The sequence below is a fragment of the Dromiciops gliroides genome, chromosome 3 (genome assembly GCF_019393635.1).
Source record: "Dromiciops gliroides isolate mDroGli1 chromosome 3, mDroGli1.pri, whole genome shotgun sequence".
Taxonomy (NCBI): domain Eukaryota; kingdom Metazoa; phylum Chordata; class Mammalia; order Microbiotheria; family Microbiotheriidae; genus Dromiciops; species Dromiciops gliroides.
The window spans coordinates 511,133,607-511,156,449 of record NC_057863.1 but is presented as its reverse complement, the minus strand read 5'-3'; the positions used below and the strand labels follow the sequence as shown (position 1 = coordinate 511,156,449).

General features: G+C 40.5%; 1 protein-coding gene across 3 annotated transcripts in view; it reads left to right on the top strand.

The window, feature by feature from the left end:
• SMCO4 (single-pass membrane protein with coiled-coil domains 4) overlaps window positions 1-22,843 on the top strand; it is an 84,777-nt gene that overhangs the window by 17,374 nt on the left and 44,560 nt on the right. The window contains exons 2-3 of one of the 3 annotated variants that reach the window (XM_043991014.1): window positions 4,835-4,891; window positions 19,987-20,045. The exons of 1 other annotated variant lie outside the window; for it this stretch is intronic. The gene's annotated coding sequence lies outside the window, so the exon portion shown is untranslated. The remainder of the gene's footprint in view (window positions 1-4,834; window positions 4,892-19,986; window positions 20,046-22,843) is intronic. One more of the 3 variants, XM_043991013.1, reaches the window with a different exon arrangement.

Below are 22,843 nucleotides of genomic sequence, written 5' to 3'. Positions count from 1 at the left end.
TTGGGTAAGAGGCAGCTCCTATCTCTTGAGCCATGTCTGTCCCCCTCATGCCACAAAGGCAGCAGCCACAGCCAATAGGTCTATCTCTTTATGTGTGTCTGTCCTTTGGTTTAGCTTCTCAAGGAGAAGGTTTCTTGATTTCCCCCAGAAAACTTCTGAGGTACCCCAGGTCCATAACATGTGGTATAGCTAAAAAGTTTGGATAAAACTTCTCATTCTTGCTGTCCTCCAGTTTACAGTCTAGGAGACTACCCCATAGAAATAATTTTACAGCACATTGCAATGAGAAGTGTAGGTAAAAGGCTAAGAGTGTGTGTGTGTGTGTGTGTGTGTGTGTGTGTGTTTCATTTACTACTAGAGGAGGTTATAGCTAAACTTGGAATGGATGTAAACAGTAGGGAGGAATTAAATAGGAGAGAAGGGGAAGAGGAGAGGATATTCCAGGTGTAGGCAATAATAGCATGAACAAAAGCCCGAAACTAAGTGCAGGGTGTCCAGAATACAGTCTGGTTGTAATGTAGAGCATGTAGCAGATAGCAGCATGAGAGACATTTGGAAAGGTAGTTTGGCCCCACTTATGGAAGGTTTTCAATGTCAGGCAAAGAAGTTTCAGATTACCTGATAAGTAATAGGGAGCCATATAAGGGTTCTTCTGAGCAGGGATGGTATAGCTTGATTCAGTTCAGTTCAGTTAGCACTTAATAAGTGTAAGGCACTGTGCCAGGTACTGGACATATAAAGACAAAAAACAGGGCCTGCCCTCAAGGAACTTAAGTTTTACTGAAATCATATATAAAGCTTGAATCACAGCAGGATGAATGATTGGCTTAGAGGAGTCATAAGTAGAGGTAGTGTCTTTTTTGAAATTAATGTGCTGTTGCTATAGATATCAGTTTTGGTGGTGAGCATATTATTAATCTTATTAATATTACACCAGTAAAGGATTGAGCACATCTCCCCCTAACTTCTCATTGTCTCAAGTCGTGTGGTAGAAAGCAGGGAGAGAGCTTCCGCATGCCAGTTAGTGTGAGCAGGAGAAAAGCCCCAAAAGCCCCATGCTGTCTCCAGCATGTGGTCTCAAGGGGACACAAGAGAACTCAGAAGACCTAGGAGCCCCAGGAGCCCCATGCTGTCCTAAGAAGAGAGGCAGAGCCAAAACACCTCTAATAGCATCTTCCAAGGGTTTTTATCCTCTTTTGACAGAGGTGGGTCATTATACATTGATCAAAGCTAATTGGTTAGCATCATTCAATTCCATTGCTTGATGTGATTTGAAGATGGTCTGCATTCAACTTAACTCTAGAGGTGACTTCAGGGAAAAGAAAGCAAAAGACCCTCACTCGAGTTGCTTAAGGCAAAGTCCATTATTTAGGTGAGCTAGACAAAAGGGTCTGTCTTCATTTCTTTTGTTTGAACCAGATGAGATTTAATAAAATTTCTCTAGGAAAAATGAACTTTCTGGAGTAACGGGGGAGAAAGCGCTGAGAAAATGATCTCTGGGTCCCTCCAAAAAATTAGTTTCTCACAGTAGAAAACGCTATCATGAGACTATGGCATTACTCCTGATAGGTGGTGGTAAAGAGGCCCTAATCTTTTTTCATGGCAGTGGAAATAGAAGAGGACCATTGTGAGAGATCATGGAAGTACACTGGATAAGGCTTTTCATTCATTCATTCATTCAAATATTTATTAAATGCCTGTGCTAAGTGCTGGGGGTACAAAAAGAGGCAAAAGACAGTCCCTGACCTCAAGGAGTTTATGATTCAATGAGAGAGATGACAAAGCAAGATATTGATAGGATAAATCGAAAATAATTAACATACGGAAGGCACTGGAATTAAGAGGGGTTAGGGAAGGTTTCCTGTAAGAGGTGGGATTTTAATTGGGACTTAAAGGAAACCAGAGAGGTCAGTAGTCCTCTGAGCAGAGGAGGGAGAACATTCCAGGCATGGGGGACTTCCTAACTGATTGGATTTGAAGCACGAGGGGAGAGGATGGAGTAAAAAATAATTGAATTTGGGAGATTAGTGGAATGGTGGGATATATAAAAAACAGGGAAGTTAGGAAGGGGAGCAGGTTCTGGGAGAAAGATAATTAGCTTAGTTTTGAATATATAGAGTTTGAGGTTGTCAGTGGGATGCCTAAGAGACCTCTCTTTACGGGTGCAAGTCTGGTGTTCTGGGAGAGGTCCAGACTGAAGATCGAGATGTGAGTGAGGTTCGTTTGCATAAAGGGCCTTTAGAGAACAGGGTCTACATGATTATTTGAGGAGGAAGAAGAACAACACTAACAACTATGGGGATCAGGAATGGCTCAGAAAGCTCAGCTTTCTAAGAAGTAAGAATTCTAAGAGAAAGTGGAGATAATTCTAAGTGGCAGGAAGGAAGAAGCTATTTTCTGGGCTTGGAGACTAAATAAATGATCCATCTCCAAGGTCCCTTCGCAGAATAAATCTAGGTGCCTGTAATGATGTGCTGCAAAAAGTAGAATGGAAAGAGGGACCAGTTATGATGGTAGTAGAATAGAGAAATAGAAGATTGTGTGGTAAATTACAATGCTTGGAGACCAGAAATTTCAAGAGACTCAATGGCTCCAGTTAGAATTTAGTTCTCAGAGAAAGTTTAGAAAGTAGTAAAAAGTAAAAATCCAAGGCTCAAAGATAGTGGTCCCCAAAACTGGCTCAAAGAGAAGCCAGTGGCCCCAGAAAGCTGGAGACAGGTGGTGGACAGAACCCTGGGACTTAGGGAATCAGGAAGGCCCGAGTTTGAATCTTGCCTCAGACACTTAATAGCTGTCTGATCCTGGACAAATCATTTAAATTGTCCCACTTTCTTCATCCTGGAAAATGGAGATAATAATAGCATCAGCCTCCTAAAGTTGCTTTGAGATCAAATGAGGAATTACATGTAAAGTACTTTACAGTGCAAAGACCTGGGGATGGGAGAAAGATGGATGAGTTAGGGGGACAATTTGTAGGGACTGCATGTAGGGTGGTTTGTGAAGTGAGCCTGGAAAGACAGGCAGGAGCTATAGTTTAAGGGGCTGGGGATCAGCTAAGAATTAAGGATATATTTTCTTTAAAATGGCAAAGAGGTGGTAGCACTGGAAATTTTTGAATAGGGGAATTTAGGGGGAACCTCTTCCACTGTCCTCTTTCTTCCTAGTAGGGAATGTAGTTGGACGAATACTTGGGGTTTTTTTTGTTGTTGCTTTTTTTTTTTTTTTGGCAGGGCAACGGGAGTTAAGTGACTTGCCCAGGGTCACACAGCTAGTGTCAAGTGTCTGAGGTCAGACTTGAACTCAGGTCCTCCTGAATCCAGGGCCTGTGCTCTATCCACTGCACTGCCTAGCTGCCCCCGTAGTTGGACGAATAAAGAGTATAAAAGGTTTATAATCACTGTGGTCAGATGGGACAGGTCCTGGAGTCAGGAAGACTCTCCTTTTTGTGGGTAAATCTCCAGCCTTAGATACTTACTTAGCAAGTCACTTTAACCCTGTTTTCCTCAGTTTCTCATCTGTAAAATGAGCTTGAGAAGGGAATGGCAAATCACTCCATTATCTTTGCCAAGAAAATCCCAAAAGGGGTTAGTAAGAATCGGACACGACTGAAAGGAAAGAACAGTAATCACTGTAGGATATGAGATAGGGAGTTTGTGGTCAAAGGATTATCCATCAGCGCTGTGGGCTAATCTGAGGTTCTAAGGTTATGCTACTGTTAGCACGGCCTTTTGTTGGGTGGGGGTGGTGTTAGTTGCATCTTTGAGGGCCAGTGACTGCATTTCATAGACTTGCAGAAATATCCTCTCAGTCCTGACCCTGTGGGATTCTACGGGCTCTACACAGTGACCTCTCCAGGGAGCACAGATTTAGAAGGGAGTTATGAATAAGTTAATATGAAAACAGAATGTTCCTTTGTTTTTTTCTTTGCCTTTGTTCTCTGGGATTGAAACAGTTCTGCTTCTAGAGGCCTACTCACTTATATACTCCTCCCTTAGGACAGCACACCTGGGGAGCTGTGGGGAATATTCTTGGATGAAAAATGAGTGTGTGTTACAAATATGTTTTGCTAGATACTTAATCCATTTTCTGAGTTATTTATGGAGAGCTTTCTGTCGCCATATAGTGCTTTAAGAAGAGCTGCCTTTTAAATAATAGAATGGCAATTCATAGCTTCACAGGAGTTCAAAAGCTCTGCTGACGTGCTCCAAACCCTGGCACATCCCTCAGCGTTGGTGGGGGCTAGTCTTGTCTTCAGTTTATAGACAGAGAAACTGAAGGACAGAGGAAGACAGGAGCTGGACCTGGGTTCACATGGATCCTCAGACTTGCCACCTTTGTGACCTCAGGCATACCACCTAACCAAACCAGGCCTGGCCTCCATTACTTGTAAAATAAGGGGGACCTTTGAGAGTGCCTTTCAGCTGGAGATCTCTAATCCTGTGACCTGAAATTTTCTAAACCTACAGGAATCCCCATTGCTAGCATCTAATTCTCATATTGCTAAGAGATGGGTCTTGCCCTTTTGGGGATGACTTTTTTCCCAGTCCTATTCCTTTCCCAGTATACCACCTATTACATAATTTTCCTCTCAGGGTTAACATTTTTCTTAGTGATCTCTAGTGACCTGAGAAAGAAGGCTGAAGTAGTGATAATTTTCATGTCAAGGTTTTTAAATCGATGTTCCGAGCCTAGCTAGTGCCACGTGTCCAAGTTGGTGAAGATCACTCAGTTCTTTCCTCAAATTCTATGTAACCTTTCATGCTTGCTTTGAACCAAGTCTCCATTTCTTGAGGTCCTGCTTTTTTAAGCAGTGTGTGGTATTTTTATGTTGCAGGTTAGTGGGTCAGAGAAGAACTCTGGTCTGCCTGGAATCTCCTGGGTTTTCTGGCTGGTGAGTATTGGGTTTGTATCTCCTCAGCTCATCCTGTACTGTATACTGGATTGTTGTCAGATAGATAGCCAGCTAGGATAAGATTTTTTTTTTTTCAGTGAGGCAGTTGGGGTTAAGTGACTTGCCCAGGGTCACACAGCTAGTAAGTATGAAGTGTCTGAGGCTGGATTTGAACTCAGGTACTCCTGACTCCAGGGCCAGTGCTCTATCCACTGCGCCACCTAGCTGCCCCTAGGATAAGATTTTGAGAAAGTTTAAAGTCATCTGATTCTAAATTTGTGTAAAGAGATTGCTAGACAATCCTGAGGGGCTAGCACAGGAGTTCTGATTCTTTTGTGGGTGTGATGGACCCCCTCTGAATGAAAGAATAACAATAATAGTGAACATAGAGTGTTTTACATTCTGTAAAGCACTCACTTTACATGTAATGCTTTGAGTCTCACAACAACTCTAGGAGGTCGGTGCTATTATCCACTTTCTAGAATGAAGAAAGTGAGACAGAGAAGTTCATTGATTTGCCTAGGGTCAGACAACTATTAAGTGTCTGAGGCAGGATTCAAACTCAGGCCTTCCAGACTCGAAGTCTCAGACTCTGTCTGCCATACCACCTGTCTCAGCCTTCTGGGGCCACTGACTTCTATTTGAACCAGTTTAGGGGACTATTATCTTTGGCCCTTGGATTTTCAACACTTTCTAAACCTTTCCTGACCATTGAATCCTAATTCAAACGATTGAGTCTCTTAAAATTTCTGGTTACTAAACATTGTAATTTACTGTACATGATCATTCATTATACTTCTCTTTTCTACTTCTACCATAACTGGTCTCTCTCCATTCATATTACCATAAAAGCTCATGGATCTATATCAGCAAGGGACCTTAGAGGTCATTTATTCCAGCCTACTCATTTTGCATATGTGGAAAGGGGAGCCCCAAACATTCAAGTGACTAACTTGAGGTCATACAACTATTAAATTTAAGAATTTATTACAATTTTTATAAACACAAATCTTAAACATACAATAGATTTACATAACATACATAGATACTTGTTGATAAAATGTGTTCTAATTTTAATATTTATAGTTTTATAAAGAGAACAAAATCATTCATGTGAAGGGATGGGCATTTTTTTTGTGTGTGGGGGGCAATGAGGGTTAAGTGACTTGCGCAGGGTCACACAGCTAGTAAGTGTCAAGTGTCTGAGGCCAGATTTGAACTCAGTTCCTCCTGAATCCAGGGCTGGTGCTTTATCCACTGCGCCACCTAGCTGCCCCAGGGGGCTTGATTTTCAGTATAAAATTTCTTAAAATGTCATGTCATGAGTGATATCATTACTCTTCTAGACTGTCACAGTACATTTCTAGGATTTGTGTTTTTTTAAATAATTACTATTGCTATAGATACAATTTTGGGTAGGCATATATTACTTTATTAATATAATATCAGTAAAGGGTAGACTATGTATCTCCCTAACTTCTCATGGTCTCAGGCCTCCTGGTAGTGAAAGCAGGGAGAGAGCGTCAGCATGCCAGTTAGCATAAGCAGGAGAAAAGGCCCAGAAGACCCATGTTGTCATAAAAGAGAGCAAGAGTCTCTAAAACCCCCCAAAGAGGGCTCTGATGGCATCTTCCTAGGGTTTTATCCTCTTTTGATAGAGGCAGGTTATTATACATTTATTAGCATCATTCAATTCCATTGGTTGACGTCACTTGAAAGGTGGTCTACATTAAAATGAACTCTACAGATGACATCAGGGAAAAGTATGTAAAAGACCCTTACTCAGGTTGCTTAAGGCAAAGTCCATTATCTATGTGTAGCTTGATCATCCTTCCTATAGCTAGACAAAAGTATCTATCTCCATTTCTTTTGTTTCTGTGTTTGTCCCTGGTCAAAGAGAACTGGACTTTCTGGAGTTGTGGGGGTGGGGTGGGGTGGAGAAAGGACTGAGAAACTGATCTCTAGGTCCCCCAAGAAATCCATTATTTTTTTTTTTTGCGGGGCAATGGGGGTTAAATGACTTGCCCAGGGTCACACAGCTAGTAAGTGTTAAGTGTCTGAGGCTGGATTTGAACTCAGGTACTCCTGAATCCAGGGCCAGCACTTTAACCACTGCGCCATCTAGCTGCCCCCAGAAATCCATTATCAATAATTATTTTCTCACAGATTTATTTATAAAGGGAAAGAATATACAAATTCTTTTAAAAAATATACATATATGCACATACACATGTACATGTACATATAAATCTATAGATATTTCTCTCTTTTTCAGGGAAAGGTAATTTGAAGTTTATGTAAAAGAAAACCAGCTAGTGCCTTCTGCTAGGGTGGTTTCTCAACTTTCTAATGTACGTTCTAAAGTTCTTCAGACCTTCACTTTTTTTTGTGAACCTTCTTTCATGAACCTTTCCAGACTGTAAGTTTATGACTCCCTCATGGACTCATAAAAGAATGGTTTCTACCATCCAAGAAAAGCCCCATGCTGGTTTAGGATTTACCCACATGGGCACTCAAGCTCACTCTCAGCTGATCAGGATGCCCCCAAATTGTATGGTGGGTTCTGTGACAAATGAAAAGCCCCAGAGACAGTTTCTGGGTAATTAATAATCAATTTATTAATTAGGCTAGCTAATAATAAATTGATGGTCAGTGGATTCTCTCAGCAACCAAAGACACCTAATGGAGACACTGAATGCCTTAAATATTTTTTTGAAAGGAAATGCCCCGGACAGGAGAAATTAACCCTGATTGGTGGATGAGGAGAAGGGCTAAAAGTCTTCAGCTCCTCTTGCTGAAAGTGACTTGATCTTGAGATTCAGCTGCTTCCAGTAATCTGGACTGAGGAATCCATGTCTACCCAGACCATTGGTTGATTTTCTCCTTGAGCTGGGTCACCCTAAACTCCAGTGGGGCAAGAATTAACCTACATTAGATTCTTTTTACACTCTAAACACAAGTAAGGTCTCCTAGTTGGGTGGGGTCCCACCCATGATCCAAGCCTTGAGGATTAGGGCAATCTCATCAATTAGCCATGTTCTTCAGTCTGGGCCCTAAATAAGGAAATTAAGGATAAAAAAAACCTGACTCTTAGTTTAATAATTGTTTATTAATATAATAGAAACTAATCATTTTTATCAGTTCTGTAATGTTCTCCTACTTTCCTATTTAATTCCCATAAAATTATCCAACTCTTGTTTTTTTCTCCTCAGTGGGCATACCCCACCCCCCTCAAGAAGATACAAACCAGTTACAATGTTCCTATCTCCCCCCAAATAAAATTCACTGCCATTCTTTAAGTTACACAAAGATGAGCCCCAATCCATCACCTCTACCTTGGAATCTTTTGTGTTGTTGACACAGGGAGACTTTACACTTTTGGGAAAGAGTGGAGATGAAGTAGGCATGTACTGCAGTCTGCATACTACTGGTAGGACTAGCATCACCAGCAGGTTCCCCACCTTTTTTCTTCAGCCTCAGTGGCAGTACCCAAGGGGAGGTCTTCCCCACCCTGGCTCATCCAACACTAACCTTTGAAACATCACTCTCCTGATTTCCTGGGGTCTTCCCTCTGCCACAGCTGATTTTATGTCGATTCCTGGTATTATTTTGACATCATGAATTAGATTTGATTTGAGGACTTTTCCTGATGCTTCCAATGTGACCAACATTGTTGGTTATGTTTGGTACTTATCAGTAGGACATTTAGCCTCCAGTTCCTGAGCAAGTTCGCCATTTTTATATTCACACTGGTGAAAGAGATTGTACATTCTGTGAACACAGACTAGCTATGTGGGATGTTTAAAGTACTTCCATGCCTTTTCCTGTACTCATTAGGTAGAATCAATCTCTGGCAAGCTACCCCTTGGTTTGACTCTGAATTGGTTGTTAGACTGGGAGGCTGGGAATAGTTTAAGTAGCTAATGAACCTCTTTTCCACAGGCTTCATTTCACAGATGAACAGGACCCTGCCATTTTTAGTTCCCCATCAGTGGAAGTCTTAAGGCAGAGGTTGAATGACCTTTTTCTCTAAGGTGCTAAAGAACGGATTTTTGGTGAGGTAGATCAGCAGACTACATGACCTAGATGGCTGTTATTCATAACTAGTGAGTAAGTAATAAAGGTATCTTTCAGTGGGTTGGCATCATTTGGTGGTAGTTGGTAGGAGCCTCCTTGAAAATTTTTTGCCCTTTAAGAGCCATTTGAATTACCATTTCAAGTTATCTGTATGCCTGTTTATCTTCCAGAATATTTTATACTTAAAGGAATCTCTATGTCTGTTTATCTTCAAGAATGTTTTATGTTTAAAGGAAATTTTGAGGAATTACTATCAGCAACGGACATTCGGGTATTGTTTTCTTTTGATATGCAATGCCACATTGCGTTAGTTACATATTTGAGAGTGGGACTGTTGGCTAGGTAGGTGAGCTTGCCTTTCTGTCTTGGCATTTCTTGGATATGAGAGAACTGTGCTTGCACACTAACTAGGTCATTGATATCTATTTTGAAGGGAATATGGCCACAGCTACATGAATATTTAATTTCCGGATCAAATCCTGTTGGACTGGTTTACTAGGGAAGCAGGCAGCAAGCACTCCCTGGTTGGTCATAGGGGTATTTATAAAGTGTTAAGAGTCTGAGGGTAATGAAGCACTTGAGTTCTGTTTTCTAGGGAGCAGTGTAGAGGTTTTTAAAAACCCTCAGGAAAAAGACTGCGTCTTTTTTTCCCCCCTAACCTGTTCTGTGGCATATTCTGAAAATGATTGGTCCTTAATGACTGCTGCATTTTTAAATTTTGGGTGAATCTGTTTTTTTCTTTCTTTCACACTGTCATCTCACATTTTGCTTTGTAAATGAAGATCTTTCTAAAGAATTGATGAGCCCTGCTAATCGAAGTCCCTCTAGAGCCCTGAGGCCTGGATCTACATACCTCAGTGTTCAAGTATTAAGAAATCAGTGTGTAGGAACTTGGATTACACTGTTACAGGAACATCTGAGCATGTGCAGGATCACATTGGATTCTCCCTTGGCATAATCTACTAGGATGCAGGATTTGCAGTAGTTCAGTGGGTTTTCTCCGGTTTCCCTCACTGTTGATTTCTCTGACTTCCTTTAAGTCCAGACTGAATTCCTACTCCCTACGGGAAGCTTCTCCAACCCCTCTCCCTTCTCCACCCATTGGATAGGCAGCGCCTTATGGGCAGGGATTGTATTTCGCCTCTTTTTCTGTATCCCCAGTGCCTAGCTTAGTGCCTGACACTTAAAACATTAGGTGTTTAATACATGTTTACTAAATTGAATTGAATGAGAATTTTGAAACTTTTTGTTCTTTTTCACTGTGGTATTTAAGAAGCCTTTTCTCCAGATAAAGATATGTAAATTTAGTCTGAAAAATTTGCACTTGACAGGTTGCCACATTTACATGAAGAATCCTCCCTTTCCCTTTTCCCCTCCCTACTATTTTTGAGGAGAAACACAGGATACTTTTTTCTTTCTATAACCCCTGTCTCTCCCTGCCCCCCAACCCCTCCAGTGTCCACTTCCTGTTGTTCTTGCCCTCAGCTCCAGCAGCCCTGAACCTCTGAAGGCATGGTAAGAGCAACCAGAGAGGTGTTTAATTAAAATCTGTTTTCTGAAAGTAAAAGAAAGACTGTGAAACCACTGCTGATTGTTTTTCAAATGCTCTTATTAAACTTTCAATCATTGTATTCTAAAAGGGAATCCAGCCAGAGCAAGAGGGGAGGATTTTTTTTCCCTAGCTAGAGTCATCAAAAAAAACCAGGATTACCACATAAGCAGAACTCACATTCCCTCCTCTCCTCCTCCATCCTCCAGTTAATCATTAACACGTTTTCTTCAAAGTTTGGGTTATATTTTATACCATAAAGGACCCATCAAGATTTGGACTCTTTTCACAATTCATGTTCTCTCAGTGTTTCTGGGATAAGTTAGTGCTGAACTGAGACCTCTAAAGGCCTCAATATGTTCTGCATTTTTGACCATTGAATTGAAAATGCCCTCCTGACTTTTTTTTGTACTTTGTATAGATAAAGTTGTAAGGGACTTTAAAAGCCATCTAGGCCAACCCTCTCATTTGACATATGAGGAAATAGGCCCAGAGTGATTCAGTGACTAGTCCAAGGTCACACAGTCACTAAAAGTGAGAAATGGGATTTGAACCCAGGTCCTCAGACTCTCAAAAACTTTCTACTGTACCATGCTGTGTTTTTAGAGGGAACTACAGATGAAAGGTGATATTTTGGAACTTTAGGAACTCTAATTTTGTGAAAATCACCACTCTGTGAACTCAGAGTTTATGAAGCTCCCAGCTGATGGAGCCTGAAGAAAACAGGAACTGGTAGGCTGATGTCAGTTAGGAAAAGGGTTAGAAAGACAAGTCTGTCATTGGGAAAAGCAGTTGATTTGCAGTGGGGGGGCAGGAACTGCTTTTTCCACGTACTAGCCATGTTCTCCGTCCCGCTAAAGAGGTGCTACATTTTCCCACTTCTGTATCTTCAAGCTAATCATCACGTTTGGCAAGTTTGGGGGCAGTTTTAAGCTAGTTTAGGCAAGATTCAGACTTAGGTTTTTCTGGCTCCAAGTCCATTGCTATATCCACAACACCACCTAGTTTCCCTTCTCCCCTAATTGGTCATGATCCTTTCTGCATCTGATCTCTGTAGTATTTTTTTAGAGTGACCTCTCTATGTAATACAGTGCATTATGGTTACCTGTGTTCTTACTGCATTTTCCTAGTGGCTGTAAGCTCCACAAGGCAGGGACTATATCTTAGCCAAACTTTGTGTCATCCCTAGCACCTAGCACAGTACTCTTTATCCAAGAAATAAATATTTGTCAACTGAGAACAGAAAATGGGATAGTGGATAGAGTGCTGGCCTGGAAGCCAGGAAGACCCGGACCCAATTCTAGTCTTGCCCCCGACTTATACAGGCTGTGTGACTCTGGGCAAGTCCCCAAATTATAGAAAAGGTACCAGCCTGCAACAGTAGGGGGAATTCCTCATCTGAGTGAAATCACCAGTCTAGTCCTTATCTTTACCTGAGAACACTGGGCTATAACTTAATTTGGCAGCAGTTTTTTGTGGGGGAGTGGATGGGGAGGTGGGATGGTAGGGGTAAGGCCCTGCTTCATTCATTGGGAATGAGAAGAAGATGGAAGTTGTTTCTGTTCTCTACCTTGGGGATTGGGGTGGGAAACAGCTTTCATTGGAAAGGATCTAATTAATTAGATTCTTGAAAATAGGACTATCAGTAATGGAATCCGCAAGAAAAAATGATGTCTTGGAAGAAAACAAAGGGCTTTCTAGAATTAGAAGGTGACATTTTTCTCCTTAAACCGAAATAGTAGCATTAACTATTTTGGGTTTGGGTGGTGGGGTTTTTTTTTTTTTTTGGTAAGGCAATTGGGGTTAAGTGACTTGCCCAGGGTCACACAGCTAGTACATGTTAAGTGTCTGAGGCTGGATTTGAACTCAGGTCTTCCTGACTCCAGTGCCAGTGCTTTATCCACTGTGCCACCTAGCTGCCCCTAGCATTAACTATTAAAACAGAGAATTCCCCATCCAGTCTCATGGCGTGCCTTTGGAGGGAACCTCAGGAAAGGAAAGAAAACTCTGCCATCAGCAGATGGGATAAATAATGCCTGGGAAAGTCATTGACCATAGTCCCCCTGTATGACCCTGCTCAGAACTAGCTATATGAAAATAAACATTTGAAATGTTAAAGGCCTTGATAAGTAATAAGCTTCTTTCCTGCTCTGACCTTTCTGCTTTGCCATGGGCTTGGCAGCTCTTATTTTGTGTGGGACTCCTGAAAGAGTCACAAGGTGTGACTCCTGAAAGAGTCACAAGGTGGGGGGCAGGGTGTGGAGTGGCCCACGTCACCCTTGAGAATGTAGATTCCCTTTGTTGTGTCCCTGTGATTGCGGAAAGTTATGCTTTGCATCTGTCTTCAGTCAACCTTATCTTGGCTTTTGATTTCTTCCAGAGGATGGAATTAATTGAGTTGTCTGCAGCCCATTTTCCATCTAATTAAACACTGGCCTGACAAACCCTGCCAACCCACCTGGTTTTTGTATGTTTTTATTACCTGATGTGAAGGTTGGTTTTGTCACCAAGTCATGTTTATGTCTTACTGATATCTGGAAAGTTGAATTTGTTGTTTGTCTTGGATTTGCTTTGTTGAGGCAATCACTTAAAAAAAAAATCACACTATTGCCATCCCTCACATTTAACCTTTGAATTTCCTTTATAATTCTTTAGTGGAAAATTTGGAAACTTTAGCGGTGATTGATTGCCATAGAAGAAATTGCATCATTTCAAGTCACATAACATTTACTCAGTGTCTGATGTACCCAGAACACTGCGCTAAGCTCCAGGGGAGAGAGATCTTTGAGTAAAATAGTCTGTCTGCATGGAGCTTAAGTTTAATAGGGAACAATATGAAGTACACTTGTAATTATAATACAAAATAATACATCATAAATACACAAGAGAAAGGTAAGCAGAGTGCTCTAGGGATTCTGAGGAGGAAATGTCTGGAAGTTTCATAGAAGAGGTGGTATTTGAGTTCACAGGATATTAGATTTAGACCTGGAAGGAGTTTTAGATCTAAGCCCATCCCTCTTTTGCAGTCTGGAAAGATTGCTCTTTAAAGGACTGATAGCATTGAGTGTTTAGGAAAAAGCTGCATTTGCCCAGAATATAAGTACAGTTAAGTGAGAAACAAGAGTATACTTGAATTTGGCCCAAATATGTAGTGAAGTGAATTTCCAGCTTATGAACTCTTTGTTTTTGTTTTAATGGTATTTTATTTTTTTCAAATTACATATAAAGACAGATTTTAACATTCATATAAAAAAATTGAGTTCTAAATTTTCTCCCTCTTTCGCTCAATTTCTCCCCTCCCTAAGACAGTAAGCAATTTAATAAAGGTTATATACGTCCACTCACATAAAACATATTTCCCTATTAGCCGTGTTGTGAAAGAAGAAACAGACTAAACAAAAAACCAACAAAAAATTAAGTGAAATTAGTATGCTTTGATCTGCATTCAGACTCCATCAGTTCTTTATCTGGATATGAATAGTGTCTTTCTTCATGAGTCCTTTGGAATTGTTTTGGATCATTGTATTGCTGAGAATAGCTAAGTCATTCATAGTTGATGTACACTGTACAGTGTTGCTGTTACTATATATAATGTTTTCCCAGTTCTGCTCACTTCATTTTGCATCAGTTCACGTAACTCTTTCAAGGTTTTTCTGAAATCAGCCTGCTCGTCATTTCTTATGACACTATTGTATTCCATTACAATCATATACCACACCTTGTTCAGCCGTTTCTCAATTCATGAGCCTCACCACAATTTCCAGTTCTTTGTCACCACAAAAAAGAGCTGCTATAAATATTTTTGGTACAAATAGGTCCTCCCGCCCTCCCTTTTTTTTTTTTTTAAATCTCTTTGGGATACCAGCTCATGAACTGTTTAGAAGTTGTAAATATTAAACAAGTTGATTCCTTCAGAAGAACAGGAGATTACTGGTAGGAAACTCATTCTATGTCTTTACCATCCTGGGACCTTTTATCCATTACCTTTCATGTGAAATGTAATATGTAAGTGAACTGTGTTCGAGCCTGGGTATGACTAGAACCTGGTTCCTTCCATTAAACAATTTTCAGCCCTTTTTGGTCTGGTCTGTGATTTCATTGGTTTGGCTAACTCAGTGTAGATGAACAACCATTCTGCAATCTAGACTCTCAGAAGATCGACCTGGTCACTGAGAGTAGAAGTTTGGTGACTTGCCTGTGGTCACATGGTCACCAAGTGTCAGAGATTGGACTCCCACCTACTCCTTGAAGCTAAGGCTGCTCTTGCAATTTCACAAGGTAAGATACATCTGAAAACCCAGAGGTTGCCTCTTCAACCCTTTTGCCTGTTTGCCTGTGGTTGAAGAACTTTAAAAACACCACAGAAAATTTGGTGGGTCCTATTGATTGATCCCTGACCTAAAGGTATTTTAACATTGACAGCCATGCTAACCTAGTAGATTAGGGGAATGCTATAGTTATGATTTACCTGGGTTGCAGATAAAGCCTTTTATGCCTGTCTCCTTCCTCACACAAGACACTCCAACTTCAGATGGTGGGTATTTTCTCTGGCTGTCCCTCATGCATGTAATTCTCTCTATCCTTATCTCTGCCTCTTGGCTTCCCTGGCTTTCTTCAAGTCTTAGCTAAAAATCCATCTTCTACAAGACTTTTCCAGTCTATCTTAATGCTAGTGACTTCTCTATGATTATCTTTAACTTATCTTGTATGTGTCTTGTTTGTATATAGTTGTTCTCATTTTATCTCCCCTTCTAGGCTGTGAGATCCTTGAGAGCAGGAACACAGAATTTGTTGTTTTTTACCTTTCTTTGTATCCCCAGCATTTAGCATGATATCTTACATATGTGCACACACAAACACATACGTATATACATATATTTATGTATAGAAAATATAGATGGATAGATAGATGAAGGAGGGAAGGAACTTAAATACTTTTTGACTTGACTGTTCTTGTAGACAAGATGAAAAGATGCAAGTTAGGAAATGTTACTTCACTAAGCAATGTCAGTTGTTTCTTAGTCCTTGTCCTCCTTGATCTATCTGCACCACTTGATGCTGTGGATTCCCTTTTTTGGGATACTCTTTTCTTCTTTGATTTCTTGATCCCAGCTTTACTTATACTACTTTGACTGATCCTTTTGTGGGATTCTTTCCCCCCCCCCCCCCCCCCATGTTTGGATGCTCTCTGGTCCAGTAGTTTCTGCGGTCCTTTGTATGCAGATGACTCTAATACCACTTGTAGCTCTCTGGATACCTCTCCGTTCTCTCTAATCCCTTGTTTCTAAATAGATGTGCTCTTGGATGCCTTCTTAACTTGTGGATAACTCAAGTTCAACTCATCCAAACCATTCCATTCCTATCCTTCTCCATGCCCAACACGCTGCTCCTTTTAACTTCCCCATGTCTGTTGATAGCACCATTATCTTTCTAATCACCCAGGCTCAAAACTTTTAATCATCTTTGACTCTTACCATCCTGCATCTGGTCAGTTCTGAAGCCTTGTTGGTTCTACCTCCACAAGACTTCTTCCACCGTTTTCACTTTTATTAGGACCATTCTGACTTAACTGCTAATACTTTCTCCTCCTCTTCTATTCTTTCAGCTCATTGTCAAAGTAATCTTCCTAATGTACAGGCTTAGATATGTTCCCTACTCAAAAACATATAGCGACTTCCTGTTACCTAGAGAACAAAACAGAAATGGCTTACTTCGTATTCAAGGCCATTCACTCTCTGCCCCCCCCCCCCCAAAAAAAAAAATTGGTTCCAGCTGAACTAGACTGCTTGCCACCTTTTTAAATTCTGACCTCTCAAAGCTTCATGCTTTTGCTTTGTCCTTATCTCCACTTACTCAAGTCTGCCCCTTCAAGGCCTAACTCAGGTTCTATCTCATCCATAATTCTAGTTATTTTTATGCCTGAAATATCTCTAAATTAAAGAGAGACTGCCATTTTTCATCATTGTCTCTGCAGTGCCAGAGAATGTTTTGTACATGGTAGGCACTTCATAAATGTTTCAACTGGATTGAAGTGCCTTGATTGTTTCACATTACTTCCCGGTGAATCTGAAAGCTGGGGGGGGGGGGTGGAGAAGGGGTGGTTGGTGGGAATGGACCATATTTGCTTTCTACTTTTTGTATAACCTGTAGTGCCGGTAGGTAGGTGGCCCCCAGTGCTTCGTGTATGATGTCAGGAGGAAGTGAGTCAGATAGTGTGAGAAAAGGTGCCAACCAATGTAGGACTATCTAGGGCATGCTCAAGGGGAGTTATTAAAGGCTTTTGAGTTAGTGAAGTGTCACTGTGATATTTACTCTGTAGGGCAGTTTTTGAATTGGCAGAGAGCTATTATCAAAGCAGTAGGTGATTAGATTGTTGGTGGTGTGTGAATTAAAGTTTGGCAAGACTAGTGGCTGGGAGACAGATCACTTAGGATTCTATTGCAGTAGCTCAGATATATTGTTGTTGAGGGATTTCAGTTGTGTCTGATCCTCTGTGACTGCATGTGGGCTTTTCTTGGCAAAGACACTGGAAGGGGTTGCCATTTCCTTCTCTAGCTCATTTTACAGATGAGGAAACTTAGGCAAAGAAGGTCAAGTGACTTGCCCAGGGTCACACAGCTAGTAAGTATCTGAGGTCAGATCTGAACTCAGGTCCTCCTGACTTCCATCCTATCAGCTGCCACTTAGCTCAGATATGACGTGATAATCTGAACTCTAGAATAATGGAAGTAAGGAATGGATAGATAGTAGAGAGAGGTAGGGAGAAGACTCATCAGGACTGGGGACTGTCAGAGAAATCAAAGTTGCCTGAGGCTTTGGGCCTGCATAGCATGACAATGAATGTATGAGTGACAAAAATAGTCAAGTCAGGAGCAGGAGTGATGGTAGATTGTTCCCAATAGAAAGGTCCAGCAGGCGGTTGGAAATATGAGGATAGAGATTACAAGAGAAGAAAAAGAGATGTAAATTTGGGAGTCAGCAACAAAAAATAGATGTGCTTTCCATAAAGTGTATATATAGAGAAGCAGTGAGTTGAGCATTAAAGTGGAGATAACCTCCACATTTAGGATAATTTGCAAAGGAGGCAGAATGATGATGTCATCGGAAGAACTTTATAGGGTTAGGATGAGATTCTAAAAAAGAATCTAAAAAGAATACTTTTTCTTTTTTTTTTTTTTAAGCATCCCTAACAAGTAGTCCTTTAGAGTCTGCCGGAAGATTTCTGGTGACAGAGAACTCATTATCAAAGATGAAGGACCAGCTACTCTGTAAAAGGGGGTACATGAAGTTGAGTTCATTATCTTGTGGTTACTCCAGCCCCTCAACCAGCAATTGAAGGGAAATATTAAACCAAAGGGTTTGCCATTGGTTTGTTGGGGTCCTAGCTGATGAGTTGAGGGAATCAGTCAATCAGCAAACATTTATGAAGTGTCTCCTATGTTCCAGGCATTGTGTTAAGTGCTGGGGATGGAGCTAGAAAAGTGAGACAGTCCCTGCCCCTAAAGTGCTTATATTCTTTCTATAAGTTCTTTACATCTCCTGCATGGCTGGTTTATGCTCACAGAATAGGCACTCTGTTTTCTTGTCGTATGTGAATTCCAGAAAGAAAGAATCCATGAAATTTAGGCTGTATAAAATAAAGACTCCATGTTAGCCACAGGATGGCTCATTTCTAACTCTTTTTTCCTGCCCTCTCTCCTTTCCTCCATCCACTTCTTTGTGACAGAGTCCTGGTTTGCTTTCCAGACTGCTTTGCTGGGGTGAATAACCAGAAAACAAAACCAAACAAAGAAACAAAAACCTCTTGCCTGTTACATGTGCTATAAGTCTGATTTTTGCTTGCAGACTAATTATTTTCTGTTTACTTCTACTGAACTCTTGTCATTTGTTGGCCTAGTCACTTAAATGATCAGAATCATCTTGGAAAACTCCTGCATCCCTTTTGTCTTTTATTCTGCCTTTCTACTGTTCCCTGAATTTGGAAATTGCATTTTCAGTATTATTATGCTAATTAGTGTGTCAACTGCTCAATCTTTGTTTCCTTAATTTGGCCTTTAGCTCTGTAGAGAAGAGGATGGAGTTCTGGGCTTGGAATCTGGAAGACTCATCTTCATGAGTTCAAATTGGACTTTCAGACACTGAGTAGCTGTGAGACCTTGGGCAAGTCACTTAATCGAGTTCCTCCTCTGCAAAATGAGCTGGAGAAGGAAATGACAAACTACTCTAGTATCTTTGCCCAGAAACCCCCCAAAATGGGGTCATGAACAGTCAGACTGAGTAAACAATGAAAATTGCTGTAGGTGAATCTGAATGGTTTTTTCTTCCTTCCTTTAATCGTATTATTAACATTGTTCTCTTCATATTATGAGATGATTCTATAAACTCCACTATTCAGTAAAAAGATACTAGCATTGAGGGAGACTGGGAAAAAATATTCTTGCAGAAGGTTTTACTGTAGCCAAGACTTGAAGAAAACCTGTGATTTACTAGATGAAATAACTCTGGTGTTTATTCTAGTTCTCTGCTCTAAACAGCTGAGGGAACATAGCCACAAACTAAAAGCCAGTGAACTAACATGCTTTAATCATCTGTTACTGAGGTTATTATTTTCTTTCTCAGGTTTTGAGTTCTTTCCAGATCTTGCTAACTTTAGCAAATCAATACCTAACCCTAGTTGTCACTGTTTCCACCTTGAAATCCAGCCTTCATTTTATTTTTGGAGGCAGTCAAGGTTATGTGACTTGTCCAGAGTCACACAGCTAGTAAGTGTCTGAGGCTAGATTTGAACTCAGGTCCACTTGACTCTGGGGCTGATGCTCTATCCACTGTGTCACCTAGCTGCCTCTACCAGCCCTTATTGTAAATACCATTCTTTCTTGACTCACACTAACCTCATTTACTAGTTTGCCAACTTAAGAGTTAGATGTGGAAGAGACCTCAGAGGTCATCTAGATAAACCCTGTCATTTAAAATGGGCAGATCAGAGACATTAGATGACTCTGCCAAGGTCACACCCATACGTAGTAGGATTTGAACCTATGTCCTCTTGACTCTAGAGCCGGTTTCCTAAAGCTCCTTGGGGCTAGAACTTGACTTTGATCTTTTCTCTATAGTCTATAGCTTTCTGTTGGTTATGTTTCATTAAACTAGAAAACAGAAAGGCAAAGTGGTGTACTAGATTAAGAGCTAATCTTAGAGCCAGGCTTCATGTCTTGCATCTGACACATCTTAGCTGTGTGTTCCAGGGCCAGTCACTTCTCAGTACCCTGGGCAGCTATGGCTAGAGACAGATGAATTTGCTTATGTGTGTCTCAGTTTCCTTTAAAATGAGGACAAGAATAACACCTGCCTCCCTCCCAGGGTTATGCTAAGGATCAAATAAGATAATAAGCAAAGTGTCTACCACAAAGTCTGGACTGTGTTGTTATTGAGTCATTTTTTTTGTCTGATTCTTTATGACCCCATTTAGGGTTTTTTGAAGAACTGAGGGCAAACTAAGGGTCTGAGACTGGATTTAAATTTAAGAAGGTAAGTCTTGACTCTAGGCCTGGCACTTGATCCACCTTGTCCTTCCTAGAAGGTGCTATATAAATGTTTCTTTCCTTATTGTTTTTCCCTTAAATAATTTCATTGGAATACTTTCTGACTTTTAAGAATTATTTGTATTTCAAGACTAGGGAATGAATTTTGGTTTTTGGCCTCTTCTGTGGTTTGAAACCTTTTACTTCATCACCATTTGGATTCTAGCTGGCCAGAGCTCTTCTTTGAAATCTTCTTTTTATCTAAAGCCCTAGTATTTTTCTCTTCTAAGTTCTAAAGAGATTTATCAGTATTTTAGAACCTCTGCTGTGGTGATGGGATCCTTGGTGCCCTATAACTTGACTTTTCATCAGACTGATTCAATTGTCAGGGACTTTTTTGTTCCTGGCTTGGTCAGTTCTCCCAAATACTTGGTGTCTTTTCTCCCCCCACCCCCATGCCCTTGTGATTCAGGTGATCAAACATATAGTCTGTAAAGATGATGAAAATTTTTGTTTAACTCCAAGGTCTGAGAATTTAGATTCTGGGAGAAATGTTTTAAAGTACACCTAAACTTTAGGAAAGTGGATTTCACCGAATCCAGAGTCAGAATAGCTTCAGGATCTCAACATACTGAAATTTTAAAAGCAAAGTTGACTTAAGAAAGGATGGGACAATAAAATTCTAATGTTGTGATCACATAGGAAAAAGTGAAGGGGGCAGGGGAGTAAAATCTAAAGAAATGAATGTGGCTACATAAGGAACTCATTGATGAGCTTCACTTTTTAAAAAGATAATGTACAATAGAGGAGTTCAGTATGGGTTACTGAGGACAGGTAACCAAAGAGCAGAAGAATAGCATCTGGCTGAAGACCAAAAGGAGTTTAAGCTTGAAATAGATGCTAAGAACAAGAACAAAGAGCTTTTGAAAAGCCTTTTAGTGGCCAGAGGAAGATAAAGGAAGGGATTGAACTACTCAGAGTAGATGGAAAAACAGTAATAGTTATTGGAAGTAGAGCAGAACCATTCCACTTAACTCCCTTTTGCTCCGAGCCCCCCCACCCCCCCAAGGAGAATGAGTATAACCAAAAAAAACCCAGGAAATTTGCATTGAAAAGCACAGACCCAGTAAAAAACAAAACAAAATACCAACCTTCCCTTAATGAGTTCATGTTACCTGGTTCCAGTGAACTACATAAAGGACTTGGAGATGTGATTCTTCATAAGTCTCTGTCAAGATCTGATTTGATGAATTTTAGGGAATGGAAGGATTAGAAATAGGCAGATGTCATGATTGTCATAAGGAGAGAAGAAGGCAGTTGTCTCATCCTGTAGGCTGGTGAGCCCGTTTTATTAATTATTGGAAAAGATCCAGAGCAGATTATTGAAGGGATTATTTTGTGAGTCCTTAGAAAAGGAAGTGATAATTACAGTGAGCCAGCATGGGTTCATTAAGAACAAGTCATGTCATAATAACCTTGTTTCCTTTTAGTGGGTGAAAAAGCAGGTAAACATTTATTAAGCACCTGCTATATGCCAAGAACTGTGCTACGCACTGGAGATTAAAAGAAGAGGGGGAAAAAACAGTCCCTACCCCCAAGTAGTGTAAAATCTAATGGGGGAGACAACATGCAAACAAATACATACAAAGAAAGCTATAAAGAGGATTAATGGGGAATAATTAAAAGAGGGAAGGCACTAGAATTAAGAGCAGTTGGGAAAGGCTTCCTGTAAATTGGACAGGGTTATTAGGCTGCTAGATAATGGAAATGCTTTATATATAGACTATCTGGATTCCAGCAAGGCATTTGACAAGTCTTCCATGATTGATGTCTTAGTGACTAAATTGCAGAGATACAGGCTTCACAATAGTATAATTAAGTCAATGGAGAGCTAGTCCAATGAGTTGGTTCCCTCTCCATGGACATCTTCAAATAGGGAGTGACTGATGTCAACCTGGAGGTCTCTGGTAGAGTGTCATGTGGCTTTTCTATTCAGTATTTTGAGTCATAACTTGAGAGAACACTTAGCTGACTTTATAAAATTTGCAGATAACCTGAATGTAGGAAAGGGAAGCTAACAGCTTGAGAGACAGAATAAAGATTAAAAGACATTTTGGTAAAATGAAACAGTGGACTGACACTAATAAGGTGAAATTAAATGGGAAGTCCTGGAGTTTACGAAGTTGATTGCAAATATATACCATGCATAGAAGCACATATATGTATATACATGCATATAATCTCTCAGGGTATATGACTAGAAACTATTTCAAATGGATTTTTTGCGGGGCAGGGCAATGAGGGTTAAGTGACTTGTCCAGGGTCACACAGCTAGTAAGTGTCATGTGCCTGAGGCTGGATTTGAACTCAGGTCCTCCTGAATCCAGGGCTGGTTCTCTATCCACTGTACCACTTAGCTGCCCCTCAAATAGATTTTTTAATAGACTTAAGTTCATGTTGAGCCAGAAGTGTGATGAGGCAGCCAAAAGAGCTAACTTTATCTTAGTTGGTTAGAAGATACATCTATAAAAAAGGATAAATGTTGCCTTCTTTCATGGTCTCAGCATATTGAGACTTAGTGTGTTCGGCGCTGCACAACACATTTGAGAAGAAATACTAACAGGTGGAAGATGTTCAAAGGCACTTGATCAGAATGGTGAGATACCTTTAAAGTCTTGCCATGGGAAAATTGGTGGGGATGATTGGATAGAATGAAGGAACTGAAGATATTTTGAAAGAAATTTATTAACAGTAATAACCACATCAATAGAGGTAGGGGGAACAGGAAGATAGGGGTATTAATTA